This window comes from Ambystoma mexicanum, chromosome 4q (assembly GCF_040938575.1).
Source record: "Ambystoma mexicanum isolate Mex_15411 chromosome 4q, UKY_AmexF1_1, whole genome shotgun sequence".
Classification (NCBI taxonomy): domain Eukaryota; kingdom Metazoa; phylum Chordata; class Amphibia; order Caudata; family Ambystomatidae; genus Ambystoma; species Ambystoma mexicanum.
In genome coordinates, this window is record NC_090928.1 from 598,329,843 (window position 1) to 598,349,615 (window position 19,773).

The window sequence follows — 19,773 nt, forward strand, 5'->3', positions numbered from 1 at the left end:
TATGTTCCATATAACTCTACAAAGGGAAGCTGGTCATGGGACATACTCAAATAAATAAGATTTTTGAAAGTTACTATAAAGACTTATATTTCACATTAGCCAACTGTTTAGAAATAGATATGATTATATTTAGATGAGGTATACATAGTGCTTATCAATTTGGATGCTGTTCAACATCTAGATGAGGTACGCAAGATTATTCTTGACCTTACTACTGGTAGGCCCCCGGGTCTGGATGGACTGCCTGACGATTTTTATGAGGCTTATGTTGATAAGTTATCCCCACATATACGACCCAGGCGGTAAGTTACCGCCTGGGACGTGACTTTACCACCATGGCGTAAACTACGTTTACGCCATGGTGGTTGGCGGACTTACCGCCCCATTCCGACCTAGGCGGGGCGGTAAGTCCCCAATCCCCATTTACCCTTCCCCATTCCCATTTTTGCCCCATAGGGCATAATGGGAGTGGGGAAGGCGTTAATTACGCCACCGTAAATTACGGTGGCGTAATTAACTCCATGGTCCCTTAGCGCCATGGATTTTAACACCTGCTAAAAGCAGGTGTTAAAAGCACCATGGCGCTAGGGGACCTCGTAATCAGGCGGTAAGGGGCGGCGCTGTTAACGCTGCCGTTAACCCCTTACCGCCTGAGTCGTAATGAGGCCCAGTATGAGGAACATAGGGCCTCATTACGACCCTGGCGGTAAGGGGTTTACGCCAGCGTTAGCTGCGCCGACCCCTTACCGCCAATTACGAGGTCCCTTAGCGCCATGGCGCTTTTAACACCTGCTTTTAGCAGGTGTTAAAATCCATGGCGCTAAGGGACCATGGAGTTAATTACGCCACCGTAATTTACGGTGGCGTAATTAACGCCTTCCCCACTCCCATTATGCCCTATGGGGCGAAAATGGGAATGGGGAAGGGTAAATGGGCCTCATTACGACCCAGGCGGTAAGTTACCGCCTGGGCCGTGACTTTACCACCATGGCGTAAACTACGTTTACGCCATGGTGGTTGGCGGACTTACCGCCCCATTCCGAGGTCGGCGGGGCGGTAAGTCCCCAATCCCCATTTACCCTTCCCCATTCCCATTTTTGCCCCATAAGGCATAATGGGAGTGGGGAAGGCGTTAATTACGCCACCGTAAATTACGGTGGCGTAAATAACTCCATGGTCCCTTAGCGCCATGGATTTTAACACCTGCTAAAAGCAGGTGTTAAAAGCGCCATGGCGCTAAGGGACCTCGTAATTGGCGGTAAGGGGTCGGCGCAGCTAACGCTGGCGTAAACCCCTTACCGCCAGGGTCGTGATGAGGCCCATGGGGATTTACCGCCCCGCCAAGGTCGGAATGGGGCGGTAAATCCCCATTCCGCCATGGCGTAAACGTAGTTTACGCCATGGCGGTAAAGTCACAACCCAGGCGGTAACTTACCGCCTGGGTTGTAATGAGGCCCATAGTGCTAAAGGGCACTGCCCGAAATGCTGAGTGAGGCCAACATAATTGTGTTACGCAAGCAAACTAAGCAACCTGAATACTGGTGATCTCATCGTCCTCTTTCTATACTTAACACAGATTCTAAAATACTGGCCAAATGATTACCTATCTACTTCTCTCCCTAATGCCACTGATGACACACCCAGACCAATCCCATTTTGTCTCAGTCTGATCCCCCTGCTGAATCTGGGATATTTACTTGCTACAATATCTGTTTTACATCAAATCCAAAATGTAGTGTCATCCTTTCCAGATGCCAAAAGAGCTTTTGATTCAGTTGAGTGGACTTTTTTTCTTAAGGTTGTTTGAGCAATCCAGACTTGAAGCCACTATTGTCCAATGGACCAAGTAAATATATGCAATGCCTATGGTAAGGGTGATTATAAACTGTCATTACAACCCCGGCGTTAAGGGTTAACGACGGCGTTAACCCTTAACGTCGGATTCCCACTTTAACGCCTGCTTTTGGCAGGCGTTGCCTCATTACGACCCAGGCGGTAAGTTACCGCCTGGGCCGTGACTTTACCACCATGGCGTAAACTACGTTTACGCCATGGTGGTTGGCGGATTTACCGCCCCATTCTGACCTTGGCGGGGCGGTAAGTCCCCAATCCCCATTTACCCTTCCCCATTCCCATTTTTGCCCCATAGGGCATAATGGGAGTGGGGAAGGCGTTAATTACGCCACCGTAAATTACGGTGGCGTAATTAACTCCATGGTCCCTTAGCGCCATGGATTTTAACACCTGCTAAAAGCAGGTGTTAAAAGCGCCATGGCGCTAAGGGACCTCGTACTCAGGCGGTAAGGGTCGGCGCTGTTAACGCTGCCGTAAACCCCTTACCGCCTGGGTCGTAATGAGGCCCCCATGGCGCTAAACCGCCATGGTGCTAATTACGCCGCCGTAATTTACGGCGGCGTAATTAGCGCCTTCCCCACTCCCATTATGCCCTATGGGGCAAAAATGGGAATGGGGAAGGGAAAATGGGAAATGGGGATTTACCGCCCCACTCACCTTGGAATGGGGCGGTAAATCCGCCATCCACCATGGTGTAAACGTAGTTTACTCCATGGTGGTAAAGTTGGTGCACTTAGCACCAAGGTAGTAATGACCTACGTCCTGAAGATTTCAACTAACAAGAGGTATGAGGCAAAGCTGTCCTCCATTTCCGATTTTATTTTTCCACTGCATCTAGCCTGTAGTGACACTGCTACAGAAGAGCTGCTTACACTTGTTTGATTTAACAAATTATACATAATTGATATTGCTGTAATGGGCCTCATTACGACCCTGGCGGTAAGGGGTTAACGCCAGCGTTAGCTGCGCCGACCCCTTACCGCCAATTACGAGGTCCCTTAGCGCCATGGCGCTTTTAACACCTGCTTTTTGCAGGCGTTAAAATCCATGGCGCTAAGGGACCATGGTGCTAATTACGCCACCGTAATTTACGGTGGCGTAATTAGCGCCTTCCCCACTCCCATTATGCCCTATGGGGCAAAAATGGGAATGGGGAAGGGTAAATGGGGATTGGGGACTTACCGCCCCGCCTAGGTCGGAATGGGGCGGTAAGTCCGCCAACCACCATGGCGTAAACGTAGTTTACGCCATGGTGGTAAAGTCACGGCCCAGGCGGTAACTTACCGCCTGGGTCGTAATGAGGCCCAATGACTTTTTATGTGTGAAACACGCACATTGCTCTGGATCGAGCCGTAAACCAGCTTGAACAGAGGGATTAGAGATGGACATTAAATTACCTTTTTCAGGCAATTTCTATTGACCTACCAGCAATGTTTTCTTCTATAGTGAATACCCTTTTTTATCTAAGCTTGCTTGGGGGTGATGCACACCCCAAGCTACAATGGGAATCCCTTATAAAGCAATATTCACGCAGAAGGTTGGCTATACTAGATATCTACTGTTATTGCATGGTCCCACAGGTGCACTTTGATAAATATTGGTTCAGATCAGCGCATGATGCCCCGAATCCGCTACTGGAACATGTTCTGGATGAACCAGTTACTCTGCCCATTTCTGTTACTGCGAAAAATGGGGTGAGGCCCTCTTAACCCAGTATCATGTGCACTTTGGTCCTGCTATATGGCAGAGTGGTAAAGGATGACATTATTTTCGGCAAAGCTACATTTTTGGAGAACCAGTAGGTTAGATGGTGCACTTGATCCTACTATGGACCGAACCAGCGAAGCAGTGCGAATTGCAAGGTGGGTGGATTTGATAGCAGATGCGGAATTTTAACATTAGGTTTGTTTCCTGCCACTTGCCCCTAATTTACTCTGAGCTATGTTGCAATATTATAGAATGACAGCTATTGTAAAAAGGCACCTTCACGGCTTCTCTCGCCACACAGACACTCACACAGTAGTATGCATTATGTTCAAGACTGATGAAACTGCTGAGTTAATTTCCAAACTATAAATACTTGAACAAGAGGAAAGAAAAGCGTCTGTGCACATGGCACTAACCAATGGAAGATAGGTCTGGGTCAACCAATAGAGGATGAGCAATGGTCACACATTTGCATGCTGACCAGGAATATCTCCCTGGGCCCCAGACTCTAAATACATACAGAGATTTTGCTATACCCCATCCGAATGTATGATGCCAAACCTTACAAGATCAGATGTGTGCCTGAAACATGGTATCCAGCCAGCAGGGCTTCTCCACATGGCTTAGTGTTGCCAACAAATCATTGAATATTGGCGGTGTATTGTGGGGACTTTAGGTGAAATTATTGGCATGCAGATACCATTATTGCTGTTTTGATGACTCCTAGGCTTTTTTATGGAGGGGAAGGGATTATATATGAAACTGATTTGGCTTGCATTAGCGATGGGGAGGAGAAGGATTTCCATGAAGTGGATGCAGCACCACCTTACTAGATTGAACTATTTGATTATGTTTATCATTAATATTAATGCCATTGAAACCAATTCCTGCTATCTTTGTGATGCACGCTGGCGTCCAAGGAATGTTTGGGAACCATTCTGTATATTTTTGAATCACCTCTGGTTGGAGGATTCAAATACATACAAGACAAGATGCAGATTCAAAACACACTGCTAATGTAGTTCCTGCAAAAGATGGTACTGTTGTGGTGGAAGGGGATATGTGATATTTTTCAGCTTTGGTGGTCAATAAGCCTATGTTCTGTTGTGAATGCGTGTCTGCCATGCCTTGTGGGACTATTATAGGAGGGTGGGAGGGTTTTTTGTTGTTATTTATGACTATCATTGTGGAATGTATTGTTGATGCTTCTTTACAGATGATATGACCTGAATACTTGTGTTGATATTTTGGTTCCTTGTAGTCCGGAAAATTAATTAAAAAATCAACACAAACAAATAATAATCACTGACATTGCTCTGGTCAGCTTCCATTACATCATTTTCTGGCCCCTGGCATATTACAGAAGTGGACCAGCCATATGCAAATCAGTCCTGCCCTGTCATCAATGGGAGATGTCTGACCCAATGTACTTGACCAGATCCCCCCCTGCACAGGATTACAAGCGAACCGACACATAGTTTAGCCTTATTGGGCCTCATTCCGACCCTGGTGTTAACCAAGGCGCTATTAGCGCCTTGGTTGACGACGTTATCTTTCCGACTCCCCCATTCACCAAGGGCCCTTCCCCATTCCCATTTTTGCCCTATAGGGCTCAATGGGAATGGGGAAGGCGCTGATTACGGCACCGTAAATTACGGTGCCGTAATTAGCTCCTAGGTCCCTTTGCGGATTGGTTTTTTAACGCCTTCAAAAAGCAGGCGTTAAGTACCAACCCGCAAAGGGAACTCGGAATAGGGCGGTAAGGGTTTAACGGCACCGGTCTCGTTAACGGTGACCGTTAACCCTTACCGCCCTACTCGCAATGACCCCCATTGTATTTGGTGAGGTGCAGCTTCATTACTTAGGCATGCTAAGCAGGAGTTCCACATACTCACACCACCTGCGGAGACTCACGATAGACACTGACAACTTTCAATGGGAAAGGCTTGTCTCTTGAGGCAAGATCCAAATAGCAGCTTACACACAGATTTTACGCATCAAGAACCAGACAGTGTATCTACAAAGCAACCACGTTCGCATAGGTTTCCCCTGTGAGAATGACAGGTATGAATTTCAAGCAATATAAGAAAAGCCTATGAATGGCACAGAGAGTTCCTTTGCAGAGTGAGAGTTGAACTTCAGGAATGAGAGAATAATATCATGCATAATTGTGTCTTTGTCAAGGTTTCCTGACCTGGCCGTGTATGTCCTCTTGCAATTTGTCTCGGACCTCCATTTCCTTGTAAAGCTCTAGTGTCTGGTCTGCACTTTTGCAGTGGTGAAGGCGACAAGATTCGGGGGTCTGTGGGGCCAGTCAATTAGGGGATGGCTGCAGAGCCAACCTGACTCCCAGTGCAATGAAGTGACACAATTACATTTCTTGATTCCCGCAACTATTGTTCGTCAAATGAAAACGTTTTGAGTGATTTTCAAGTGTTAGAAAGACACCAGAATTTATGACAGTCCTTTTGTATCGAAGACCCTGCCCCCGAACCACCTAGGCCTTGTCTCTACTAAATAACCCCTCTGGCTGGTGTTTCAGAAAGCCATTTGCAAACCCAAAACAAATGATTTTCTAAGCATAAAACCATAATTTTCAAATGATTCACAATTTCTCAAATGGCCACCACACTTTGTAACCTCTTGAATAGAGAGGGCCTTTCTTTACCTGATTCTGCTCGCTCCTAAAAGACATGGCTGAACAGTGACTCAGGAAAACCTTTTTAACTCCACCTTCCCCTCAAACTCCCTTGGCCCCAAAAACAATTCGGTCTCAAAATCTGCCCACAATGTGGTGAAGTTACAAGCATAAAACTCTTCCTGCCGCCAAGATCTGCACAATTACTGTGTAAGCATGTGAGGGAACTTGTTTGTGCTACAAACAGTTTGACGTGATTTATTGTATTTGCTATGCATACATTATACACTAAATGAAATCACAAGACGACATTAGGTGTAATGAGTTTGTAATGCATTTTTATTTAAATATGTGTAGCCAAATGTAACTTTTTTATGTGTTGTGTCATTTTTATTAGGCTGATATGATGGCAGAAAGTAGGAGGAATGGAAGGAAGGAAGAAGCACGAGGAAAAATAACTAAATTAAAGAAAAAAGAAAAACACGTGAATAAAGAAAATACGAGAGGATAAAAAGAAGAAAAGACAAAAGGAAGAAAGAAGTTTCGCACCCGGGGGAGAGGCACAGACAAATCAGAAGGCTCTGGACGCAGATGTGAATTCACAGATTCCGTCCAGGTTCCGCTGTGGCCTACTGGTGCCTCCCCCATCTGCCACGTTTTTTCCTGTTGGTTCTGGGCCCTTGACTCTGCTTTCACCCCTCCCCCTGTAATTCCTCCTTGCCCCGAGTATATGCCTGAAATAAACCAGAAGATAATATAGTGCTAGCCCCCTTCAAATGTTGGGGCTTGGGCAAGCCGATGTAGCAACAAAAAGAGGACTGATAGTGAGCCCAGAAACAGACCAGTTGTGAGCCATTTGGATAGAAAGTCCAGGTAAAAACATCTATGCATACTTAATAGGTTTCAGTTACTCTTAAGCAAAGCATCCACTGGTCATCATCATTCATTCCAACCAAATTTAGTAGTAGAATGTCAGTAGTTTACACCATAAGCGAGTACTGAGTTAGTGTTACGTTTATTTGCAAATGAAGTGTCTGAGAGATCTTGGCTTCAGATGGCGAAGTATTGTGGAGCTACAATTCCTTAAGATTGTGAGACATTAGTCTAGTTATGATCGACGTGTAACAATAAGAAATGTGTTATATCTAGTGACAGTAAGCTTCATGTAAAGTTATAGGTTACCGGAAGTGTCTTTTGTATATCATGACGGTACAGGACGAAGGGCTGGTTTCACAGCCATCCCTCTGTTCCTGTGCCACGCTTTAATATTCCAACAATGGCAACTCAGTAACATAACTAAATAGGTAAGCATTGAAAGATGAAGAGAATCAGCTTTAAACATTACACCATATTAAGGACATTATGCCCATTTCGTTTGCAGATGAGATCAATCAATTGTAGCTGGCTGATTTATTTTTGCCATAAGGATCCAGAGCAACAGTCGTTTTTGGAATATGCGAGCAAGATGTGAGGTTAGTTTGCTCTATACAGTTACCCTTTATTACAACCGTCTGGCTGATCTTTAGAATCAGAAGAATACATATACACAGTGATACATATTGCTTTTCCAGCTGCAGCATTGGAGTACGTATTACAATACTTTAAAGATCACATAGGTTAGTGCCTCTTTTATTTAATTCACTCTAAATAAGGAATATAGATATTGGTTGAAAATGTGACATTTCATCTTCTATATTTTATTCCATCAGATATTGAAAAGGATAACACTGACACCTGAAGAAGGGGCGCTCACACGAAACTCATAGTGTTTAATGTATAGAATAATTCCTTAAATCAATGATTCACCATCTCTTTTGATGCTTCATTACCCTGATATAAGTTCAGGAGTGTTATCTAACATGATGTAAATCATTGTGGTGCTTAAAGACAACATTAATAGAGTGCCAAACATTAATGATTCCATTAGATTATTATGATTGATTTTTCTGTGTTTCTTCTTTTTGCTTTTTTGAAATGAAATTGTTGGTGTTGAATATGATCTTCACTGGAATTGTGACAGAATAAACATATTTTGATCTATATGAATTGTTTTGACATGATCAGATATGAAAAATAAATTTGTGAGCAATAATTACATTTCGTTTGTTGAATGTACAAGGGGTAGTTATCTCAATATCTTGACAGGCTGTATGTTGTCAATGTTCACCTCTTGTCATAGTCCTATTGCTGTAAAATGCATAGGTCCCTGTTGTGTTCTCTCATGTCCCCTACAAAGAGAACAAAGTTGCGTGTCCTCCCCAAGGCCCTATAGAATGCACATGGAATCCCCATTAACGGAGGGGAGTTGGTAAATGGTCCTGGCGGACTAGTCTGTCAGTTCATGGTGTAGTGAATATAGGAAATAAAGGTATAATTAACTCTGCTTCATTGTTGTTCATTATTCTGCCTCGCCCATGTCAACCGGCCATGAGGGGAGAATGAACCACTGGTGCATGGCGAGGGTGACAACATACCCGCAGTGCCAGGTGCAGGGCACCTGCACATGAGACGAGGATGGTGTTTTGCACAGTCTGTGACAGCGCTACCCACTGGCACCTCCCGAAGGCCTATCTCCAATGGCAACCTTCACAGAGGTTAGCTCCCACAGCAAAGACTGGGAAGGGACCATCAGAAATTACAGTTACACTTCAGATGCTGCCTGCTCATCAGCCCCTGATGCCGTACTGCATCCTCGTAACACACAATAAATAAGTGCAAGAGGAGGCAGAGGAACACATAAAATTAAAATAGGCAAATAAGTTAGAAAAAGTTATTACAGAGCCGCCTGCAAAATGCAAGTATTGCTGCTCCACACCCAGGGTGAGAATAGTGGGGAGTTTCAACTGACACCCCCTCCTTCTTCAGAGGGAAACAATAAAGAGAGGGAGAATAGACCAATGAAATGGAAGAACGCCAGAAAAGAAGGTGCACAAGAAGTGGAAAAAAATATTATAAACTCACATACCCCCATGCAGCAATAAAGACCAACACACACCAAACAGCAATGTCAAGGCTCAAGGAGCAAGAGGTTTGGGGGCCATTCCCTGATAACATCCAGAGAGCCAGCTTTTTTGAGGTGCTGAAACATATCATCCCAGTGCCCCAGGATGACAGAGGCCACAGGTGGACAGAGTGGGTCTAAGTGTTTGAGGACTTCCTGACGGCCATAGCAGAACACGACTTAGTACACACAGAAGGGTGTTTACTAAACCTTGTTGGGAGAGAAGTGAGTGTGATCATCGAGATGCTAAGCAGAGAAGAGAGAAAAAGATACCCATCCCTGGAAGAAAAGAGGGTTGAGACACAATGGAAATGAGACTACAAACTCTATGTGTTCAACCAGCCCAAGCAACCTCCAGATGAGACCACTGACGAACTTGTCAACTGATTACAAAAAAAGTACTATACTGATGTTTTCATACCTTCCCAGACAAGAAAGTGATATGCCTGAGCATCATCAATGGGGGCTAATCCTCCACCTTCCCTAAAGAGTGCAGTAAGAAACCTCTATATCTGAATAAAATTCTGGAACTCAAAATGGTGAATGAAAGAGTGGACACAAAAGCTGCTTAGATCAAGAAACTCCAAGATATGGAGGGAACAACAGCAGACAAATGAGAATCACACAAACACTGCCTAAGCAACAGCCGAAGAACATCGAAGAAGTCAACTAGAAGAGATGACCACAGAGATCAATGACTATGATATCAGTGCCATCTACCATTCCCCATTATAGACCCTACCCTGCAGTGGTACAATACTGCAGAGATTGTGGCTGTGCAAATTACTTCAAGGCTAAATGTTGCAATGGCAGGCCTCATACTCTGGTGCCTGGAAACACCATTTGCTGTATAGGTGCCTTTTAAATATTCAATAAATAAACATGCCTATTCCGACGACAAGAAGGCGCTCCCATGCGACGTGTACAACAAATGTCAACAACGCACATGAGAAGCATCTCAAGATCCAGCAGCTGATATGCCAATCCTAACGATGAGTATGTATCAGAGAGGGTCAGAGGAAAACAAACCGAACCCTCAAGTAGTCCTCACAGTCAATGAGCACCGATGGTCATCCTGACTGGCACATGCGCCAAGTACATCTTAGATGTTCCACGACACGGCCCATCAAGTGACCCTGCAACCGTGCATTTTCCAATTGGGGAAACCACAACATTGACATGTAAAAAACAATTCGCATACATGATCACATTCAAAAGGATAGCACATATGACAAAAACCCATTGCCCTAGAAAACGGAACAATAGGAAAGTGTCTCCTGAGCTTGTGCACTGCTCTCCCCAAGGGCCTGGTCAAGACAAATTACAATGCCCACTTAGGAAGCAAAAGTGATGGCCAGTGTGGAAAATGAAAGGGAAGAGCATGTCATCAAGAACGATACCCCAAACTATTGCATGAACCTGGGTGATTGAAAGAGACATCTATGAAGCTGCAAAACGGATAGCCTAGTAAACATCTCCAGATGAGTGTAACAGGTGAGTGGTGAACACTATAACAGCAAGACATAATCTAAGAGAGCAAGGGTGCAACACCTTGGGTGTCCCACTTAATAGTGGTCCTCAAACTAAATGGGCAACACCTGGCTCGATTTTAGAAAGAAAAAGACACCTTGGATAGAGGACCTGATCATCAAGTTAAACAGTGACACTGGTTTTTCCCAAGTTAGACCTTCTGCAAGGATAACATGAGAATGAACATCCTGAATCATGATACATCATGCCATGGTCCACCCCGTTTCATTATACCATTACACACGTCTCAAGAAGGCACAATCTTCCAAGAGCTGATACAGAATACTGCCACCATTTCAAAATGTAGCAAACTAGAGTGACAAAATCCTGGTGTTTGGCCTCTCACAAAAAGCCTTTGACAAAGTCCTACTCCAAGTCTGCTAAGTGCTACAGGAGGAGTAACTCACTCTAAGCAAAGACAAAGGAAGGTCAACAAATCAAACCTTTGATTTTATGGACACAACTCCTCAGGACGAGGGATGCACCCATACCCCCAGAAAATGGACCCTGTTAAGAATATACAACCTCCAAAATGAGCAAGGAACATGCAGTCTTTCTTTGGGATGGCAGGATACAGCTCTAAGTACATACAAATGTATGCAATCATAACAGCACCATTTTGTGAACTGACCAAGAAAGATATCAGTTAGTAAGAGATCGAAAAATACTATTGTCACATTTGGCAACCCCTGAAGAAAAATGCACCAGAGAATCGAGCAATTGGGATGCAGACAACAAGAGTACACTATCATCAACCAGCATGGGAGGGATATCAACCCCACTGACTACATGTTACGACATCCAGGGAAAGAGATGTCGAGTACCCCCAACAAGGAGGCAGAACAATACATACGCTACATGAACCACCAAGTCCTTCTACCTTCCATCTCTGCTAAAGAATTACAGGAATCTTGCAACAGTGACCCAGCATTTGCTTTGGCCGAATAAATGTTGACCCCCGAAACTGGTGGGCGGAGAATATGCTAAATCCCCTACCCACTGGAGCAGATGAAAAAGAGCAAAATAAACTACTAAATGCACACTGAACTTGCAGTGTCTGTAAAAGAACTCCCACTGAGGGGCACTGAGGTAATGATCCCAAAGGCTCTCCGGCAACAGACAGTGGACATTTCCCACAAAGGCCACCCGCGGGATAGTGCCCATGAATTGCTTTGTGATAAACCATGTATGCTTCCCGAAGAGGGCTGAAATGGTAGGCAACACAATTAGAGCCTGTATCCCCTGCCATCTCATGACACTGTGTGACCCCCCACGCCCCTCCGCTGTCCTCATAAATGAACTCCCTCACAAATTGTGGCAATGAGTCACCATTGACTGCTATGGAAATATGCAGGCATGGAACTTCTTGCTCATTGTGATTGAGAAATACTTGCGGTTCCCCATATGTCTGTATGCTTGCATCATTCATTTCACAACACTTAATTATGGTCAGAAATCATGTTATCTGTAATATTATTTCAATAAAGAATATCCACATACAATTAAAAACAACATGTTACCTCAATTTCTTTTAACAAACCAGCCATGTGACCATTCCATTACAATGGTTGGGCGGGACAAATTTAGATTCCAGAGTTTTGGTGGTAGTTTAAATGTTTCTTTCTACTGTCTGACATGCTCTAAAGCTTTTATAATATGTGACCATACTAAATGCATATTATACATTCAAATTATAATTCATTGTCATTTCACTGCCTTATTTATTGTGCTGTAAAACTAAAATATATACATAGTAACACCCAACACAATTTGAAGTCCTACAAATACATAGATACACATCTGCAAAATATCTCGATCTGAGAATTGCACAAAAAACATGTTTGCTCCTTCAAAAGCAGCGCACAACAAAGTATACCCACCCTTTTGTTTACACTGAGTGCTCTCCGAGTGACAAGGATGTTGGTTTTGTGTGCTTGACAAGAAGCCCACAGACGAAGTGTTTGTTTTTCACACAGGCCCCTTGGTTTGAAATGGAAAACAGCACTCATAAGTTTAATAAAATATCCTGCAATGTTTGCGCTGTTTTTACTTGAAATCAATTTCATGTAACCACAAAATGTAAATAGAAACTTTAGCTATGACATGGCCATTTGGTTTGCTTGCGAATGCTCAACTTAAGCAGCATCGCAGGAGACATTCTCTGGGGACTAACCAAAGCCCAGGGCGGGGAAGCTGATTTCAGTGTTTTCGGGAATGTTAAATCTTATTTTCCAATATGGGGATCATAATTGGATTGGGGAGAATTACTTTGTGCTTCTTAGATGAGGGCCATGCATGGATCCTTTTGATCGTTATTTTGGTTAAATTTACATTACAGGATGAACTGGTTTCTCCCTCGCTGGGATTGTTGGAATGTGGCTGGGACCACTACCAGAACCCAGGGTATTGTCCCTCCTTTAGTCAGTTTCCATATCATTTTGCACCACAACACAGGCATAATTGGCACCCCATGGGCCCCAGCAGAGCGTCAAGCAAACACTGAATGTGCAGAGTCAGAACTCCCCCATACTCACTGAAGCAGGTTTCAGGAGCACACACCGCCTCACTGTATGGATAGTTCTATAGATAGCTTCCCATTTAGTCTCTGTGACAGGTTTGAGGCACACACAGTGCTTCACTGTATGGATTGTTCTATAGGTAGCGTCTGGTTTCCTCTCTGGGGCAGATATGAGGCACAACCACTGCCTCGCTGTATGGATAGTTCTATAAATAGCACCTGGTTTCCTCTCTAGGGCAGGTATGAGGCACACACATTGCTTCACTGTATGGATAGTTCTATAAATAGCATCTGATTTTCTCGCTGGGGCAGGTTTGAGGCACACACAGTACTTCATTGTATGGATAGTTGTACAGATAGCTTCTGATTTCCTCTATTTTATATCCCTTCTTCCTGTCCACCCTCTTTGTTCCTCTAGCCCTCTTGTTCTTTGAACCCTTCATGTACCACTTGTTAAGCTAAAAACAATTGATATAATCAAAGCTTGTCTTACCAAAAATCACAAGCTCACAAGTCAGTCGATAATCCACTACTCTTCCATTCGGTACCTTCATGGCACGAGATCCAGGAGAAGATTTCGCCCACATTAGGCAATTTACTACAACAGTTCAATGTTAGCTGTCATAAAACGTTTACACTAGGTTTTGCAACTGTTTTTGCACTCTGCTTTAAAAAAAAGGTTTTGCAGGTGTGGGGGCACGACACAGAATAACAGTGCCCCTCCACCTTTTTGACTTCACCTGTAAAAACCACATGACTTTACACCACCATGACATTTTCATGCTGGTGTAAAACAAATGGATTGCTATGGAATCTGCCTGCTTTTTGCACCTGGTCAAGGCAGGCGGATTCCATGGGAATCTATTGTAACTGGTCTCTGCCATGCGTAAATGGCAGTAGGCCTTTTCACTTTTTACAAACAGATTTGCAACAGAAAGGTGATACAGCAATTTCTCCTATTTATTGTATTATTTTTAAACTATGTTTTGCAAATTTGAACAATTACATGGTGGAGGAGTACGGGGTGATGTGATTACCGGGATCTGCAGCACAAAGCGCAGCACAGAGTGCCAAAGACTGAGCTGAGCTTCTATCCGGGGCTACAACCAAAAGACCCGGGGCTATAGCCCCCTTAGCCCCCTCATAGCAACGCCTCTGGTGGCACGCAAGCTTGGAATGGCCACGCCTACGGTCTCAGGTTTAAACCAGAAGGGATATTTATCCAGAAGTGAAATACCATGATTGAGGCTCATTCGAGTCACTCACTTGATCAATGATCTGATGCTGTTCCTTTGGTAGCGCTGCACTGACCGGTGATGCAAGTGCAGAGCCAGAGAAAATGGGTTAACATTTAAAATGCATGATCGATCGATACACACACATACGACCCAGGCGGTAAGTTACCGCCTGGGCCGTGACTTTACCACCATGGCGTAAACTACGTTTACGCCATGGTGGTTGGCGGACTTACCGCCCCATTCCGACCTTGGCGGGGCGGTAAGTCCCCAATCCCCATTTACCCTTCCCCATTCCCATTTTTGCCCCATAGGGTATAATGGGAGTGGGGAAGGCGTTAATTACGCCACCGTAAATTACGGTGGCGTAATTAACAACAAGGTCCCTTAGCGCCATGGATTTTAACACCTGCTAAAAGCAGGTGTTAAAAGCGCCATGGCGCTAAGGGACCTCGTACTCAGGCGGTAAGGGTCGGCGCTGTTAACGCTGCCGTTAACCCCTTACCGCCTGGGTCGTAATGAGGCCCATAGACACACACAACAAGAGAACAGCCGAAGCGGGCTGCAGGAATGCTTACTTTCATTTCCTTTCATTGGGCAGTTTTGTTTGTAGGATTGCAATTTAAAAGTAAACTGCTCACATCTGTTTTTTTCAACTTTGCAGCTTTTGCAATTGCAAGACAGTGGGATCTGCCTCGGTCAGTACTGGGGGTCATTACCACCCAGGCGCTAATTGCGCCAACTTTACCACCATGGTGTAAACTACGTTTACACCATGGTGGATGGCAGATTTACCGCCCCATTCCAAGGTGAGTGGGGCGGTAAATCCCCATTTCCCATTTTCCCTTCCCCATTCCCATTTTTGCCCCATAGGGCATGATGGGAGTGGGGAAGGCGCTAATTACGCCACCGTAAATTACGGTGGCGTAATTAGCATCATGGCAGGTTAGCGCCATGGATTTTAACGGCTGCTAAGAGCAGCCGTTAAAATCAGAATAGGCGTTAAGGGTTAACGACGGCGTTAACCCTTAACGCCTGGGTCGTAATGAGGCCTCTTTTTGGAAACGATTTGAAATGAAATGATATTTTATTTATATCGCTCTCGCACACAAGTGTTTCAGAGTGTTTCTGAGCTGCGCCTGCAAGTGCATGATATGGCAAACATACATCCAAGGCCACTCTTCTAGTCAGGAAAGATTTTAAATGCATGGACTGAAATGCCCTGATGCCCGAGGAAGCCATGATCCCTCTCTCTTCATTGCAGAACTACATGTCCCTGGACCAGACTATGGCCCTCATTACAAGTCAGGCGTTGGACCATGGTGCTATTAGCACCATGGTCCATGCCGGATTCCGCCATGGTGGATGGCGGAATTACCGCCCCATTCCAAGGTGAGTGGGGCGGTAATTCCCCATTCACCATTTGCCCTTCCCCATTTTTGCCCCATAGGGGCAAAAAGCAGGCGTTAAAGTGTGAATCAGGCGTTAAGGGTTAACGGCGCCGACGGCGCCGTTAAACCCTTAACGCCTGACTAGTAATGAGGGCCTATATGTAGCTCTACTAGGGCCATCTTTTGCATGTTTGGGGCCCATGCCACAGTCACAGTTTCCCTCGATATCGAAGAAATGAGCGGAATCAAGAATGTTTGGGCCAAGAATGTTTGGGCCTCATTACAAGTCCGGCGGTAGCCGTGCCGGAAAAACCGGCTGGCTGCCGCCGGACCGGTAATTCCATTCCGCCTCCGTGATTGCCGGAATCACCGGGACATTACAACCCCGGTGACCAAGTAATTCTGGAGGCAGAATTCTGCTAAGCCCCATTCCCATGGAGTCCCAGAAACACCGGATCCGTCTATGACAGAGCCAGTGTTTCCATGTCCGCCTGCAGGCGGGTGGTGTTACTTCCGCCAGGTCAGACCAGGTGGGAATGACACCTCCCGCCTGCAGGACTCGGAATCAGCCGGTCCAGAAACAATGGTGGCGGCGGATTTAGCGCCACCGTTGTTTCCGGACCCGCTAACTTGTAATGAGGCCCTATATCTGTTAGCTCCCCCTCCTCCCCTTATCGCAGTCACAACCTATAGCTTGATGGGCTGCTTTTTCAGAAATCAAAACAAACATTGAACCCCTGAAAATCTCCTCACCCCCTTCATCTGTGCTGTATTCAGGACAATAAACAAGTGGCATTTCAAGGGCAACATTAGCAGTCCCATATGATGGTACTAGTTTCCGAGGATAGATACACAACACATTTTACCAATAGCTGCCATGAAGAAGGTATACAGCTGTAGTATTGATGCAGGGGGCTGAGGAGTAGTTGCATGAAAAAGGTGCACCTTACTAAACATAGACACATAACTCAGATGAGGGAAGCTTCACAGAATGCATAAGTACTAAAGCGTGAAAAGAACAGACATATTGGAAATAACATATACCACAGTCTATAGTGATGTGGGTCATAAGGGACCGGGAAGGTGCATGCAGCCGAATGGAGACTGAGAGAAGAAGAGGTTTTTATTGCTGCCTTGAGTGAGTCAACAGACACATTACTTTGTGGTGTGTAATATATTGATGGCCACTATTAATATATATAAATATATTTTACTGCGGCCGTCGCCACCCTATAGTTAAGGTGAGTCGGACTCCCATAGGAACCTTGAAAAATTATTTTGTTAATAACTTTTGTTTTGAGTAATGGATTTGGTAAAAATATTTACGTTGTTTAGGGATGCGTGCTCCTCACCGGCCCCCAGACTGCAAAGTTTCGTAAAAACTTGTTGAAAAATTATAAAGTTATTAAGAAGACAAAAAAGAAATTGCAAAGTTGCAGCCTACTTTTTCCTACTCGCCGGCGAACCGAGGAGAATCCGCCGGTGGGTTTTGCACCACCTGAAGTCCTCAAAGACGCTGACGAAGATCCGAAAGCCAGCCGTGGTCGAGTCCCGATCGCCAACGCCAAACGCTGATGACCCAATGCCCTTGCTGGGCCTACGTTACTCATTGACTCTTTGCGGCAATAAACTATTGTCGCTGTGGTGCACTGCACGCCTCATCTTTACCGGACATCTAAGGCCAATCGTCGACAAGCGCCGCAAGGATGGAAGCTGCTGCCTCAACGCCATTGTTCACCTTTTCTTCAAGGAATCTCGACGATCCGTGGCTCCTGCCTTAAAAGGAGTTCACTCAAGAAGGATCTGTCGACGACCCGTCGTCGGACTGTGCTAAACCAGGTACATTGGGCTAGTAGAACATTTATAGAAGGAAATAAGACTCTGCTAAACAATATATGCACTGCGCTTGTCAATATACTTTATTTACAGGTTGCCCGGTGGGGGGATCCTCACACAGAACTGTGACTTAGTAGATAAAGTATTCTGCCAATTGTTTAACCAACTTGTTTTCCTCCCAGGTGTATTGTTGATACCTTTTGCTATGGATTTGTATGCCATTTAAAACTGTCAGCAGTTGGTGTATTTTAAAGGAGTCAGAGTAATTGTGGTACCACATAGAAATTGTACATTTATCATTATAGTATTGCCTGAGTACAAAGTGCGTTATAGTATGTGTATATAACTTGAACCTTATTTATATAAAGAACTGTGTTATCACTAACATAGTGTGTGGACATTCCTTTGTGGGGGCTTATGGACTACACTGTTCTTAAGAACCAGCCTGCATCAACTCCTGAGAGCTAAGCCTTGATTGCTCGTCCATTGCTACCAACAATAGAGAATCTTTGCTGGGGTGCTCTGTGCTTCTACTCTGCCATATAGAGGGCAGGAGTACAGATACCCCCCCTCCAGTCTTTACACTGGTGGCAGCGGTGGGATGTGTATGGTTTTAAGAATCAGTGTGTAACCTTGCCACTTACAAAATATCCACACTTTGTTAAAGTCCAAGCAATGGAATCTATTGCACATGGTAAATTGACTAGAATGAGCTTAGAGGATCTCCAGAGTGCTTGTGAAGCCAGGGAGTTAGACTTTAAAGATAAGTCTAGGGCTGAGTTGATAGCTGCCCTGGTGGACTACCAGACTGATGGTGAAGCTCTTGAAGGAGGGATGCAGCCACTGAGGATCCCACCCCTGGGTTTGTTATTGAAGCTGCCTCTATTCCGAACCCCAGCAATATTTCTTAAGGGAATCCCTTGGAACTTGAAATATTAAGGATAAAAAGTTGGAAACAGAAGCTGAACTTAAGAAGAAGGAGTTGGCACAGCAAGTGATAATCAAAGATAGGGATCTTGAACTTAAAAAAAAGGACACTGAATGTCAGGGAATCCAGCTAGAGAAAGCTAGAGTGGAGACTTCAGCTAAACCAGTTGAGAGTGTCAGGGTTCTGAAATCCTCCAGTGGATTGAAGCGTTTGAAATGGCTTGTAGAATCTATGATGTTGACAGAAGAGATTGGGCAAAGTGCTTGTTAAGCAGAGTTCCTCAGACTGGGTTTAACTGTATTCTGAAACTGGGTGTGCAAGAAAGCGGTCAGTATGAGTGCATGAAATCTGCTTTGATTGCCAAGTTTGTCAAGACACCTACCCAATACCTTAAAAGGTTCAGGGAATATAGGAAAAGAGAGAATGTGTCTTGGATTGACTGGGTGAGTGCTGCACATATGAACATGATGGGGTGGATTGATGGTTACAAAGTGAAAACGTTTGTTGAATTGTCCCACCTTTTGTTTTTTGTGCATTCTTCGGAAGCCTGTTCACCAGAGCTGCGTCGGTATGTTGCTGACCAGAATATTTTAGATCCCTTTAAGCTGGCCAGGCTGGATGACAAGTGGGTCACCCACAGGGTGTCCCCTAAGGAACCCAGTGGAAAGGACAAGGACAAAGAAAAGGGGGACTCTCAGAAGTCTGAGGAGTCCCAAAAGCAGTCACAGGCAGCTAAACCAAAACCTTCCTCTCCTAAGACCCAAACATCTAGTGGGGATAAGTCCTATGTGGGTGGGAGTAAGAGTAGTGGTCCTCCTGCTGCAAAGCAGGCTCCCAGTGGCTCCAGTCCTGTACCCCACATTCCTGGCACTTGTTGGGACTGTGGGGCTCTGGACCACAAGAAGGTTGACCCCAAGTGTAAAGGTAAGGCACTTGGAGTCCAGGCTGTCAGCCTGACCTACCCGTACCCTATGCCTGAGGTGGAGGCCACGGTCCTCCCCTCCTTTACAGGGATCACATTCAGTGCTCCTTTAGAGATTTCCCTAGTGTCCCTTTGGGGCCTGGGACCAGTACGCAGAGGTACTGGCTACAATCCCACAGAAAACCCGTAGGTTTTTGAGAAGTGTCCTCCTGA